Source organism: Castor canadensis, chromosome 12 (genome assembly GCF_047511655.1).
Source record: "Castor canadensis chromosome 12, mCasCan1.hap1v2, whole genome shotgun sequence".
NCBI lineage: Eukaryota > Metazoa > Chordata > Mammalia > Rodentia > Castoridae > Castor > Castor canadensis.
In genome coordinates this window covers 1,372,657-1,385,453 of record NC_133397.1, presented here as the reverse complement: position 1 = coordinate 1,385,453, position 12,797 = coordinate 1,372,657, and the positions used below count along the sequence as shown (strand labels likewise).

General features: G+C 43.7%; 1 protein-coding gene across 17 annotated transcripts in view; it reads left to right on the top strand.

Annotated features, from left to right (window-relative positions):
• The window catches only part of Myt1l (myelin transcription factor 1 like), a 414,622-nt gene that overhangs the window by 188,379 nt on the left and 213,446 nt on the right, over positions 1 to 12,797 (top strand). The gene's annotated exons all lie outside the window — the stretch shown is intronic.

Here is a 12,797-nt window from a genome sequence, read left to right as displayed (position 1 = left end):
CTTCCCTGAGGCTCGTGCTCCTGGCACCGTCACAGGCCTCCACCACAGCAGGCTAGATATCAAATCAAGGTTTGGCAAAGACCTTCCTGTGGTAACTAGGAACAGTGATGGCTAGATCTTCCTGTGCCTCCCAGGACGTCTTACAGATTTCCTGGCCTCTGTGCACTGGGTGCCAGTAGCACTTGAGACCCCTAAAACACTTACAGATGTCACCAGGACTTCTAAGAGAAGCACAACCACTGACTGTCTGGAATAAGGCAAGGTTCAGAATAACCCAACACAATAGCTTGTTGGAGCTCTGCCTCAGTTGTGCTCCTAGACATACAGTGTTGACATCAACATTGTGCGACTTAAGACTGGTGGCCCTTGAGCTGAATCTCCACGCCACGTTGTTTTATTTACAGATTCTTTGAAAGGGATAAAATATTGGTGTTGTAAAAAAGAAACACTTTGTCCCCCAAAACTTCACTTCTTATAGAAACCATAAGAAATGGAGGCCCCTGGGTTCCTCCCAACAATATTTACTAATACTTATTACAATATTGTCGACGCTCAGTAAGTCTCAGGAGAGATTGTGACACTGTCACAACCCCTCTGTCAGCATGGACATAGGAAGCCAGAAGGGAGCATTCACCATACTCGGTGTATCCTCTTGGCTCACGGTGAAGACACAGCATCAACTGTGTAAAAACCCTCTGTCACCGTGATGGTTCTACACAAACGGCAACTGTGGGTTTGTGTCTCTGTCACTCCTGGCACAGCTCTCGTAAGATAAGAGGATGCTGACACAAGGTGCCTGCCCATGCTCAAGAGGACGGAGGCCTCACTAAGGAGACTAAGCCCTCACTGGAGGAGCAAACGGCAGGAGCTAAAGGTCTGCAGCAGGCACAGGGGAGACCCTGCCCAGCACATCATGGAGACCAGGTGGGCTGTGGGCAGAGGAACAAGCACATGATGCGGGGGTCTTTTTGGCAGCCCCATGTGCAAGAAGAGTTTGGTTATATATTTAAATAAGAGCTTCATGCTAATTTTATCCCGCTATGTGTGAGATATGATGCAAAAAAAAAAAAAGAGTTGCCTTCCCTGCCTTTGCCTCAGAAGATGACAGAATTCGGGTGAAGCTTCCAGCATTGGCTGAGAAGGATTCTGACAGGTGGATACTGTGATGCAGGTGACACACATGGCCATCGTGGCCAGCAGTCTTGACTTCTGATCCCTGCCCTACATGCCCCCATTGCTGTGGACTTGATTTTTCTTCTGGCATAGGGTTCCTAGTCACTTGCTAGCTTTTTAAATCTTGAATTTGCCTGGGAAGTAAGTCTAATGGAAGGTGCATTTTCTTGAGGCTCTGGCTGAAAAGCTTGAGTGGCATTAGTGACCTAGAAATACTGTCCCCACCACAGACTCATTATTGACCAGCCACAGGATGTGTGAGACAGATGGCTGCAGAGTCACCTGGCCTCCTCTGTGTTCCTGGGGATCAGTTTCCTGAAGCCCCACAGCCTCCTCTGTTAATCCATCACACAGCTCAGCTGTACCCAAGCTGAGAGGCGTTGGGGACCTGCACTCAATGCACAAGGACATCTCATGATGGTGACATCAAGCACGTCCAATAGGAGCAACATGAGGATGACCCCCGGATGGGAAAGGTCATGGGGGAATAGGAGAAGTGCTGGTGACACTTCTGTGCAAGCCATGATTGAATTCTCTAGAATCGATCATGGTCAGTGCCCACCTGCCACTCTTTGACCTGTAAAGATGCCGCTAAAGAGGAAGGAGGCAGGCTGGTGAGCACTGTGAGTGTTCATGGGACAGAGAGGGAGCTGCAGATATGAGTCACCCTCTGGAAGGAAGGTGGATACTGCTTGCCCCTCCTGGCCTGAGCAGATGTGGGTCCTCCTCAGTTGGTGACCCCATGGCTGAGGCTCTCAGGGTGACGCCCAGGACAGGTGGCTTCCTGCACAGATGGGGTCTTGCCAGAAGGAAAAGCTAGTCCCTTGCTGGGCCACAATCCTGTGTGCAGAGCCCAAAGCCCTGTTTCTTGGACTTTCAAAGTAAGCAATTGATGCTCCTTATGGGAAGCATGTATGAGTGACCTCGTCTTTGTGATCTGTTCCATTGGTGAATTTCACAGAATGAATGCTCCACCATTATCCAATATTTAGTGAATCTCTTCAAACATTTTGTGAAATACTGGAACTATTTTTTTTTTTTTTAGTGGGCTGGGGTTTGAACTCAGGGCTTCGTGCTTGGTAGGCAGGTGTTTTACGGCTCAAGCCACACCCCAGCCCTTTTTGCTCTAGATTTTTAGACAGGGTCTCACTTTTTGCCTGGGGCTAGCTTGGATTGAGACACTCCTGTTTTGTACTTCCCACCATGGCTAAGGTACTATGCCCAACTTTTTCCACTGAGGTAGTGTCTCACAAACATATTTTGGCCTGAGCTGGCCTCAAACCACAATCTTCCCAATTTCTGCCTCCCAAGTAGGTAGGATTACAGGCTTGTGTCACCAGGCCTGACAAGACATTTCTTTTGGCCAGTTTGTTTAGGGGAGGGGAGAACAGAGAAATCTCCTTCCAGGAAGAATTCAGTCTTTACTTGTAGAATAGTAGAGTGTGGTTTTCTTGAGGTTTGATCAAGAAATGAGACCAGCCCTGTGGGCTCTATGCTTTTGTTTTTCAGTGAATACAAACCCATACAACTGCCTATAATTATGAAGTTCAACTTGCTGCTGTTCCCTTCTCAAAAGTCTCTAATCTGATCAGATCAGCAGTGCAGCCTTGCCTTGGCTATAGCCATGGCACTAACAGGGAGCACACCTGCTGGCATTTTGGTATTTCAGATCCCTATGTCACTTGTTCTTGTCCTTCAACCCATTTCAGCTTAGAGCTCCTCTGAATGCAGGTGTCATTGAATGTAATCATACTGTGTCTCCTCTCCCAAGCCCCAACTGGGATTTTATCATGTTTGGTGACTGCTGGAAGGGCTGAACCTTATTCCTGTCCAGGACCCAAATCTACTTCCTAAGCTGAGCTTGCGTTGCCAACACAGGCTGTAAACTCTTACCACAGTGTCTTTTAAAATGGAAGGCTTCTTTATGAGGTCCTCATCTTCATGGTTTCATATGCAGTAACTCTCTGAAGAACACATAGTCTCATTTCACCTTCCACAATGCTGAGCTGAAACAAGCAAGCATTCCCGCACCCTCCCTCCCCCGGTCCTGCAGTTCTATGCTGTATAGGCTCAGCTCTAGCACCATGGCCGGTGATACCCATTTAGTGCTCCCTACAGGCCACCTGCCCTGCTAAGCACTTTTGGGTACATTATCTCTTGTTTACATCTCCTATCAAACCAGCAAGTTAGATATTTTTTGTGTGTGACACGGGAGTTTTGAACTCAAGGCTTTAAGCTTGCTAGGAAGATGCTGTACCTCTTGAGCATGCCTCCAGCCTCCAAGTTAGACATTTATGCCTGCATGGTATGGAGGTGGAGGTAAAACCTTGGTGAAATTGAATGACTCAGGCACGACTGCAGAGCCAAGCGGGCCAAGGTGGTGGTTTGCACAGTGCCTCACATCTGTTTCCTGTTTAAAAATCATCACTGTTCATCTCGACCTTCGAAAGTCTTCTTTTCCCTCTTTCTTTTGATATTCATCTGTAGCAGCTTTTACCACCCCCATCAAGTGGGTAACAGCTCTGTAATAAGAACTCCATCCAGGTATTTGACAATACACACTGCAGCTCACACTGAGACCACAAGCAGGCATCAGCTCATATTTAGGATCAAGTGCCAACTTTACACATTCTTAATAGCTTTGAAAAGCCAGCCTTTCTAAAACTACGAGGGGCTTCCGTTAATTGAGGGAGCCCACCAATTCGCTGAAAGCCACTGTAGAACCCCAGGTGCCCCAGGCAACCTCGAGGTCTCCCTGGCCTGCCCCTTGTTGCAGTGTCAACTTCAGAAGCCAGAACCAGGGCAGAGCCCACACCGGAACTTCACCTTCCCCATTCATCTTGGCACTAGCCCTTATTCAGAGATGAGAGAACTTTCTAAAGAAAGTAGACAGGAAAAACAATGCTGGCAGTAAGAACTTTTCTGTTTTTTTCTTTTCCTTTTTTTTTCTTTTTTTGTTACTGGGGTAACTTTGCATATTGCTTTAGCATTTTGCTTTCACCTTTCTCTCAGTGACTTAACCAACTACGGTGTACAAGTAGAAAATTTATATTATTGCAAACAATAATGTTGAAATAGCACAATGATGTAGTTTACTTTTCAGTCTAAATACATACACCTTTTTTTGCAGATTAACTTAAAGTCTCTGCGAGTTGATGCTCCATTGATGTGTCTTATCTGTACATTTTTAGTACAGCCATCACTCCTGTAGTGTTTTGTCTTATTGAACACATGGTGATGCCTGGCACTCTGCATCGTTCCCTCAACTTCAGTCTTTGCCTCTTTATCTTTATAGGCCGCCAAGACCCCAAGAAATAAATGTATGAGTAGTCCTTCATTTGCCTTAGAAACCCCAATGAGGATCTGACAAAACAATAGCAATTATTCATGCAAGGTTTGCAGTAAGAAATACTTGATGTAGGCTTATAGTCCATCTACTTCTCTCTGGGACAGAGGGTCAGGGGAAAAGGAAACTCTGACACACTCAGTTGAAGAGAGAGGAAGTGCAAATCAGGCTACTAAAAGAAGGAGGAGAGGAAGAAGTGAGAGAACAGGACAGAGTCTGCATGGAACCAGAGTCGGAAATGTAGATGGGGTTAATTCAAATGCCCTGGGGTAGAAGCTGAGCAGCTTTGATGTCTCACTGTGTAGGGCATAAAACAGTTGGGCTGCGTGGATCAGATTCAATCCTGCTAACACTTGCTGAGCACTCATTGTGTTCCAGCCCAAGTGAGGCACTAGGGATTCTGTTGTGGATAAAACCGACTCTGACTGGGATTTTGAGAAGTGTATAGGGCTAAAAAAAGAGAAACATAAATAACCATAATCAAAGACAGAACATAACAAGTGACCTGTGAGTAGTGTAAAAACGGTACTATAAAACTTCACTCAGATGGAGAGACCGTGATGAGTTTGAGAAGGGGGTGAACACAGGCTTTGTGAGGAAGGCCATACTTGAGGAGAGTCTTAAAAAGGTGTTGCTGAGATAAAGAAGCATGGGGTGTTCCAAGCTGCAGGCGAAGAAGCAGGAGTGAGCACACAAGACAGACAAGCTGGGACCTCCTGAGGTTGTTGCACTGGATCCCAACACACAGGGACCACTGAGGGTAACTGGTCAGGAGTCCCCAGTAGCTAGTATGATCATGTGATTGGGGACAGGGTACACAGATGGTTCCACTGCAGTTGTTTAAAAGTGTGCACCTATGACAAGGTGGAGCTGCAAAGATAAGAGGCACTGCAGAACGTGACCATGGCAGGGTAAGGGTGCAATAGGGCTTAGGCAAAGACATTTCCTGATCACAAGATGCCTGATGGCCACAGCTCTAGGTAGCTCTTAGGAGAGGGTGAGGAGGAGCTGGCTGGAGAGTGCCGATTGGCTAAGGCCTCTGATGGGCAGTGCATGGCCACGCCTGCAGGGCACATGCGTGATTGCAGACAATGGAGCTCCCTCCCCAGCACTTGCATCTGCTACACTGTACACTATTGTTTTGCTGATTCTTCTCTTTCTAATTAAACCTCTGTGTACCTAACAGAACACCCACCACTCTTTGCCATATTCTGTTCCTTGAGCATGTCCATTGGTACACATACCTGAGGGATCCACATGGTGTGAACTCCAGGAGGAGGGCCCATCAGCAGCCTTGAAGGAACTGTCTGCTACCTTCTTTGAGGAGGGAACTGAGTGCTCTGTCCTCATTGACCTATTCCTCAGTCACTACTGAGTACAGTGGATCACTACTACCTTCTTCTAGCTATGGGTGGAGCTCTCCAACAAACTTGTCTGTCCCCGATTTCCTGTCTACACCCTGGCACCAACATTGATGTTCTCTTTTCTGACCAATCCTGTTCTCCAGAGTGCCCAGTTTCCCATGTCATGTCCCTGACAAGACTAAGCCTCAGGCTCTGACAAGCTGTTCCTGCACGGTGGCCACTTACAGCAAGGGAGGTTGGCAGTGACAGGTGGACCAGTTGCAGCCAGTGCCACTTAGGCAATCCAGTCACCTCTGCCTGGAGGCAGATGAAGGCCCCTGCTGAGGGCTCCTTGTGGGCCCCACCCAGAGAAAGACAGTGACAGTGGTGATGCAGAGCTGTCAGGTTCCCCTAGACAGTATGGCTCCCTCCCACCACAGGGAGCCCTGCTGCCAACCCTGTTGAGTATCAGGAGTGTACCTGGGTGCCAACCCCTATTCTGCAAGAATCACTACTTGGGAAAGCGTTTAGTGGGTTTGGAGTGCAAAGCAAGAGTGAGGAAAACAGTAGTACTGCGATGTAGAGATGGTGTCTCACAGCAGAGGCACCCTAGGTGGCTTAGAGGCAAAGCTGAGGATGCCACCTTCAACACTCTCCCTAATGCCATTGTTGAGTCATCTGGGTGTACAAGCTTACAGCCCTGGGTACCATTCTAGACTCTCAGTCCTCAGGACCAACTTCTTGCTAATGATCTTCTGCCTTAGTCAGTTCTGGGGTCTTGAGTGGTGAGAAGTTCATTCCTCCTTCCCTTTGGTGGCTGAGTCCCCATTGCTTTGTATCTCAGTTCTTATGCTGACTCCTCTTGGGTACAGTTATTTATTTACCTTTATTCATGGTAGGCCATGAAATCCAGATGAATTCCAACTTTGTTGTTTTTCAAGATCGTTTTGCTTATACTGGGTCCTCTATTGGCATAGGATCAGCTTAATAATCTCATTGAACACACAACAGGCATCATATCTACAGACCAACTTGGGGAGCATCACCATCTTGATATTAAGTCTTTGGATCCATGAGCATGGGATATCTTTCCACTTATTTAGGTTTAATTCGTTTAAAAAGACATGATAGTCTCCCTGTACATCTTGAGCCACTTTCCTCAAATCCATCCTCAGGTACTTTGCTCTTCATGCTGTGATGACTTGTACTTTTCCCTAATTTTTGTTTTTGTGTTTTCATTTCTAGTTGTCCTAGTCTGTTCAGGATGCTATGGTACAACTCCATAAAATAGGTAGCTTACAGCAACAGAAATTCTTTTCTCACTACGCTAGGAGGTGGGAAGCCCAAGATCAAGGACTGAGGTGTGTGGCGCTGGGAGGGTGCACTTCCCCACAGAAGGAGAGCTGCCAATCCCTGTGTCCTCACCTGGTGTAAGGAAGCAAGGGAGCCATTTCCTTCCAAAGACCCCACCTCCTCACCTCACAGACTGGGATTTCCACATACGAATTTTGAGCGGATGCAGACATTCAGATGTAGAATTAGTATCTAGTCTTATTTCAAAACCTTTTTTTTTTCTTGACAAACTTGCTGAACTAATTTGTTAGCTCCAAATCTAAGGGTTTTCTGTGTGTAAGATGGACTCATCTGCACTGGAGAGGTCTCAGTTCTTCACAATCTGGACCTAGTTTGCCCCTTTCACATGCTGGGTTGTGGTGGGTAGAACCCCTTCCACTGTTGAGTGGAGGTGATGAGAGCCATTTCCATAATTTCCCATTGTGGGGAAATTCTCATCCATCACCATTAAGAATGATGTCACTGTGGGTTTTTCACAAAGCCCTGTCCTCTGGGTGAGAAAGTTCCCTTTGTTCTGCTTCTCAAATCCTCTGCTTTCACTGAGGAATCGTGTGTTCTACTGCTGTGGTGGACTATGTTAATTCCGTATCTTCTGATGACAACTGACCTTACACTTGTGGGATAAATCCCATCTGGTCATGGTGTGTCACTATTTTTATGTATCACTCCAGTTGGTTGTTAGTATTTGGTTGAAGATTTGTTTTGATATTCATAAGGGTTATTGGTCTGCGATGTTCTTTCTTGTCATATCTTTATCTTGTTTTGATATCATGATAATACTGGCCCATAGAATAAGTTGGGATATGTGCCCCCTCTGGGCTTGGCCTTGGTTATTAGAAGTTGTTAAAATGCAAATCAAGTCTATCCATTTAGCGTGAGAGTATTCAAATTATCTATTTCTTTTTGAGTCCTTTTTAGTAGTTTAGACTTTCTGGGAATTTTTCTATTTCTCTATGATATCCAGTTTTGTTGATGACATACAGTTGTTCATGTTACCCCTTTCATCTCGGTAAGATCAGTAGTGATGTCTTCTCTTTCAATTCTGATTTCAGTAATTTTTATCTTCTCTCACTTTTTTCTTGATCACTTTAGATACAGATTTTACTAGTCATCTCCAAAAACTTTGGTTTGTTCATTTTCTCTCTTCCTTTCTATTTTCTGTTTGATGTCTTTCTGCTCTATTCTATCTCCTTCTTCCTTTCTGGTTATGGTGGGTGTTTGCTCCTTTTAGTTTGGCTTCTTAAGAGGGAAGGTGGATTATTCTTCATTTACCTCCTATTTTGCATACCAGCATTTGCATCTGCAAATCTCCCTCTCAGCATTTTTGTAACTGCATCCCATGAAGTGAATCAAGTGGTTGTGTGGACATTTTCACATTCACCTTCACAAACCTCTTTCCAATTTGTCTTGTGATTTCTGTCTTTGATCCACTGGTTACTGGGGGAGGGATATTTTGTTTCCACACATATATACATTTTCTTTTCTCTGTTTGTTACTTCTTTTTAACTTCATGTGGGTAAAAGAACATACTTTGTATGTTAATCCTTGAATCTCACGGAGACTGGGTTTGGCCTGGTGTGCTGTCTGTTCTGCTGACTGTCCTGCGTGTGCTTGGAAAGACGCGGGTACCCTCCTCCTGTTCAGTGCCTGTCAGGGAGACGTCTGCCACATGGAGGTGTTTCACAGTGTGGTTCAGGTCTTCTGCATTCTCATGGACCATCTTCCAAATGTTAACCATTATTGATCATAGGGTATCCATGACACAATTATAATTGAATTGCCTTTTTATCCCTTCTATTTTATCAGGGTTTTCTTCACATATTTTGGGGCTTTGTTGTTAGTACATGTATTTGTAACTATTAAATGTTCCATACTCATTGCACCTCTTATTATTTTAAAATGTTCTTTGTCTCCAGTGAAAATGTTAGCTTCAATCCTTTTCCTTTGATATCAGTATGGATGCTCCATTTGTCTTTTGGTTAATTGCTTATACAGAATATATCTCTCCATCTTTTTACCAAAGTGTGTCTTTAGAAAGCATTTAATAGGATCATATTTTTAATTCATTCCCTCATCTCTATTTATTGAGATGCTGAATCTATTTCTATTCATTGTAAAAATTGGTAAGTTAAGATTTATACCTATTATTTTGTGATTTGTTTTCTGTGTGTCTTGTGTCATTTTATTCTTGAATCCTACTATTGACATAGATCTTTCCAGTATAGCTTTTTAGCTTCTTTGTTATTTCTTGTAATTCATTCTCTTGTAAAGATTTTCTCTCAATCGTTGTGTGAAAAATCCAATCAGCAGTTAACTTAAAGCTGGTTCTCATACAGCAGGTCTTCCAGCAAATGACTCTCCTTTTCATTTATGTGGGAATATCTCAATGTGTTCTTTGTTTTCTATGAAGAGTTTTAGCTACATATAGAATTTGTGGCTGACCCTTTGAAGATATCTCCCCACTGGCCTCCACATCACTGCCAAGTGGTCAACTGGTAATCGCTTACGGTTTTTAAGAATTTTCTCCTTGCCGTTGACTTTGTCAGTTTGATCCTTATATGTCCAGGCATGGGTCCATTAGAGTTGCTTTTGCTTTTGTTTTGTTGACCTTCTTAAATGTGTAGGTTAATTTTTTTATTGACTAGAAATATTTTCACCTGTTAACTTCTTCAAATATTTTTTTCTGACCCTTTCGTTTCCTCTTCACCTCCTGGCACTCTGTGAGATGTATGTTGATAGACTCAGTGATGTCCCTCAGTTCTCTGGGACCTTGTCATTATTATCACTCCATTTTCCTTTCTGGTTCCTGGACTACTCGCCTTTACTCACCCATCTTCAAATTTATGATTCATTATTCTGCCCATTCAAATTGCCATTGAGCCCTACTAATGATTTTTTAATTTCAGGAATTGTATTTTTCAACTCCAGAAATCTCTTTTGATTCTTCTTAATATGTAATTCTATCACTATCCAGAGATCCTCTATTTGGTAAGACATTTCCATATTTCCTTGAAGTTTTAGTCATAGTTTATTTATTTGAACATGTTTATAATATCTAGCTTAAAATTTTTGTCTAATTCCAAAATGGGAACCCTTTTAAAAGTACTTTTTCTCTTGTGTATGTGCCATGCTTCTAAGTTTCTTTGCATCTAACTCGATTTTTGCCACAAAATCTAGATATTTTAAAATATCTTATAGCTCTCTGCTGTTTGGTTCTTCCATCCCCTGAGGCTTTCTGTTGCTATGGGTTCTTGTTGCTATAGTTTTGTTTTGCTTTGCTTTGTTTGCTAGTTATTTGATTAGTGATTTTCCAGGACTAATTTTATAGAATTTTTTTTATATGCTTTGCTGTATAAAAACAGTTCTGTGAGTTTTGCTTTTTTAAAAAAATTCCTGGTATTTAATAACAACTCATTCATTTTTTAAAGGCTGGCTTCCTGGGTCTTCCACCCTTTGCCAAGGGGATCTGTGTGAGAAAGTAGCAGGATTGTACAAGATCCCTCTGTCACTCCTTGACTGTACAGAATCTCAAGGTCATTCAGAGGTGAATCCCTCGTCTTCTTCTCTTTCCTGGGCCTGCACTCAGGCCCACCTTAGAACTTTCTAAAGTTCACAATGACTGGCTGCTTCTCTAGGATTTCTTTTAAACTCTTGGCTAGATTCCCATTTATTCCAACAGAAATCACAGCCGAGACTACATCCACACCTCACCACTATCATAAAGGTAGACCTCCCCACCACCATCACTGAGAACAGAGACTCTCAAGGGAGCTGAAGCTCAGACACAGCATCAGCTATCCTCTGGCTAGTGACTTTAAGGGAACTCCAAAACCCAAGTCTCTTGTTATCTTCAACTCATCAGCTTTACCTACTGTGGCCTCTCAGCTAAGATAGAGGGGAGATGGGAATAGCCTCAAGTTAAAACTCAATAACCACTCATTGTCTTACCAAGGCCCAGTTGTTTCCGGGGTTTCTCTTTGATGATAAACCTTCTCTTCTTTCTTTTTTGTTTTTTCTCTTCTTATTTTATTCTTTGGCTTTGGTTAATTGCCACAGTTCCTTACTTCATTATTTTAGTGATAAGTTAATCTGATTTTCCTGTTTTTAATGCTATAATTCATAACACAGTTGAGGAACATAATAACCTACTCAGCAAAGCTTTGTTCACTCCTCCTCATACATTTCTTATAGCTTGAACCTCACAGTTCAGCACTTGGGTTTGCACATGGCCTATCCTTTCCCTCAGGATGTGACAGTCTGCAGTCTTCCTGCAGGCCACACATTCCTCAGTTTCTGGTTCCTGTCTTAGATCTCCCTCTTCATTCTATAGCCTTGGGTAGAGATTCTTACCCTAGGAAAATAATGGCCCCAGCTGACTGTGCATGAGCGAGAACCATGTGCACACTCTGAGTGCACAGAATAGGTATATTTCCATGATCAAGAGGAACCTAGCTTCATCATATTTTCATGACTGACCCACACAAGGGTAAAACCTGTGTACTTCTGTTGAAAATATCCTTTATTTTATGTTTCCTTTGACTGAAAGTGGCCTTATGAACAGTATCCTCATCTTTATGTCCTCCATTTCCTTCTGTGTACCACCCTAAGTTTCCCCCATAAAATCTTTCCACGGGGAGTGTGGTTATGTGGGGGTTCCATGGCTTCATTGCCCCCCTATTCAACCTAGCTCTCTGCCACTTGTTCTCATGTGATTTTAGAAATGTCTATTAACTTCATCTGCAAGGTTGGGATAGGAATCATAAATTAGTAAGCACTTGGGTTTTTAAAATTTCTATTAAGATTTTCAACAGAGCATAATTCGGCAAGCACTCACTAAATGACTTCCTTTCCCTGGGTCTTGGTCCTTGCTTTAAGAAGGTATGGTCCATCAGACAGTCTGGTGGGTCAGATGAGCAGTTCCAGGAGAAGGCATGTGGGCAGAGGTAAGGGAGTGGATAAAATGGTCTTGCTCTTGGTCGTAGGGAGGAAGTGAAAGGAAGGCTTATTTGGAAAGAGGTGACACCTGTGCTAAGTGAGGAAGGATGTGTCAGGTAATGGAAGAGATGAGAGCACTCTGGGAAGAAAAACACGGGGACACAGGAATGAAGCAGTGTGCCACCATGGTGTGTGCAGATACACCAACACACATGGGGAGGAGAAGCAGCGGCTGGAAGTAAGCTGAGGCGTGGCCAGTGGTCCCTTGTGGAGAAACTGGATGCTGAGCTCAGGGCTCTGGATTCATTGTTTCCTGCAGTCAGTGGGAACCTGTGAAAGATTTTAAGAAATGAGAGGCTTGGTTATACTTTTGGTGGCTTTGTGGAGGAGAACTTTAGAAGGGAAATGCAAATACCTAATAAATACATGAAGAAATGTTCACCATCCTTAGCCATATAAGAAATGCTAATTGAAAGTACACTGAGATTCCATTTCATCCCAGTCAGAACAGTACTAGGGAAAGGAACTCTCATACTCTGTTGACGGGGATGTAAATTGGTGCAACTCAACCTGCAATGATGAAGACGGTGACGATGGTGATAATGGGACATGACTTTGTATGGGGGGTTGTATGGAGGGGGTCAGCA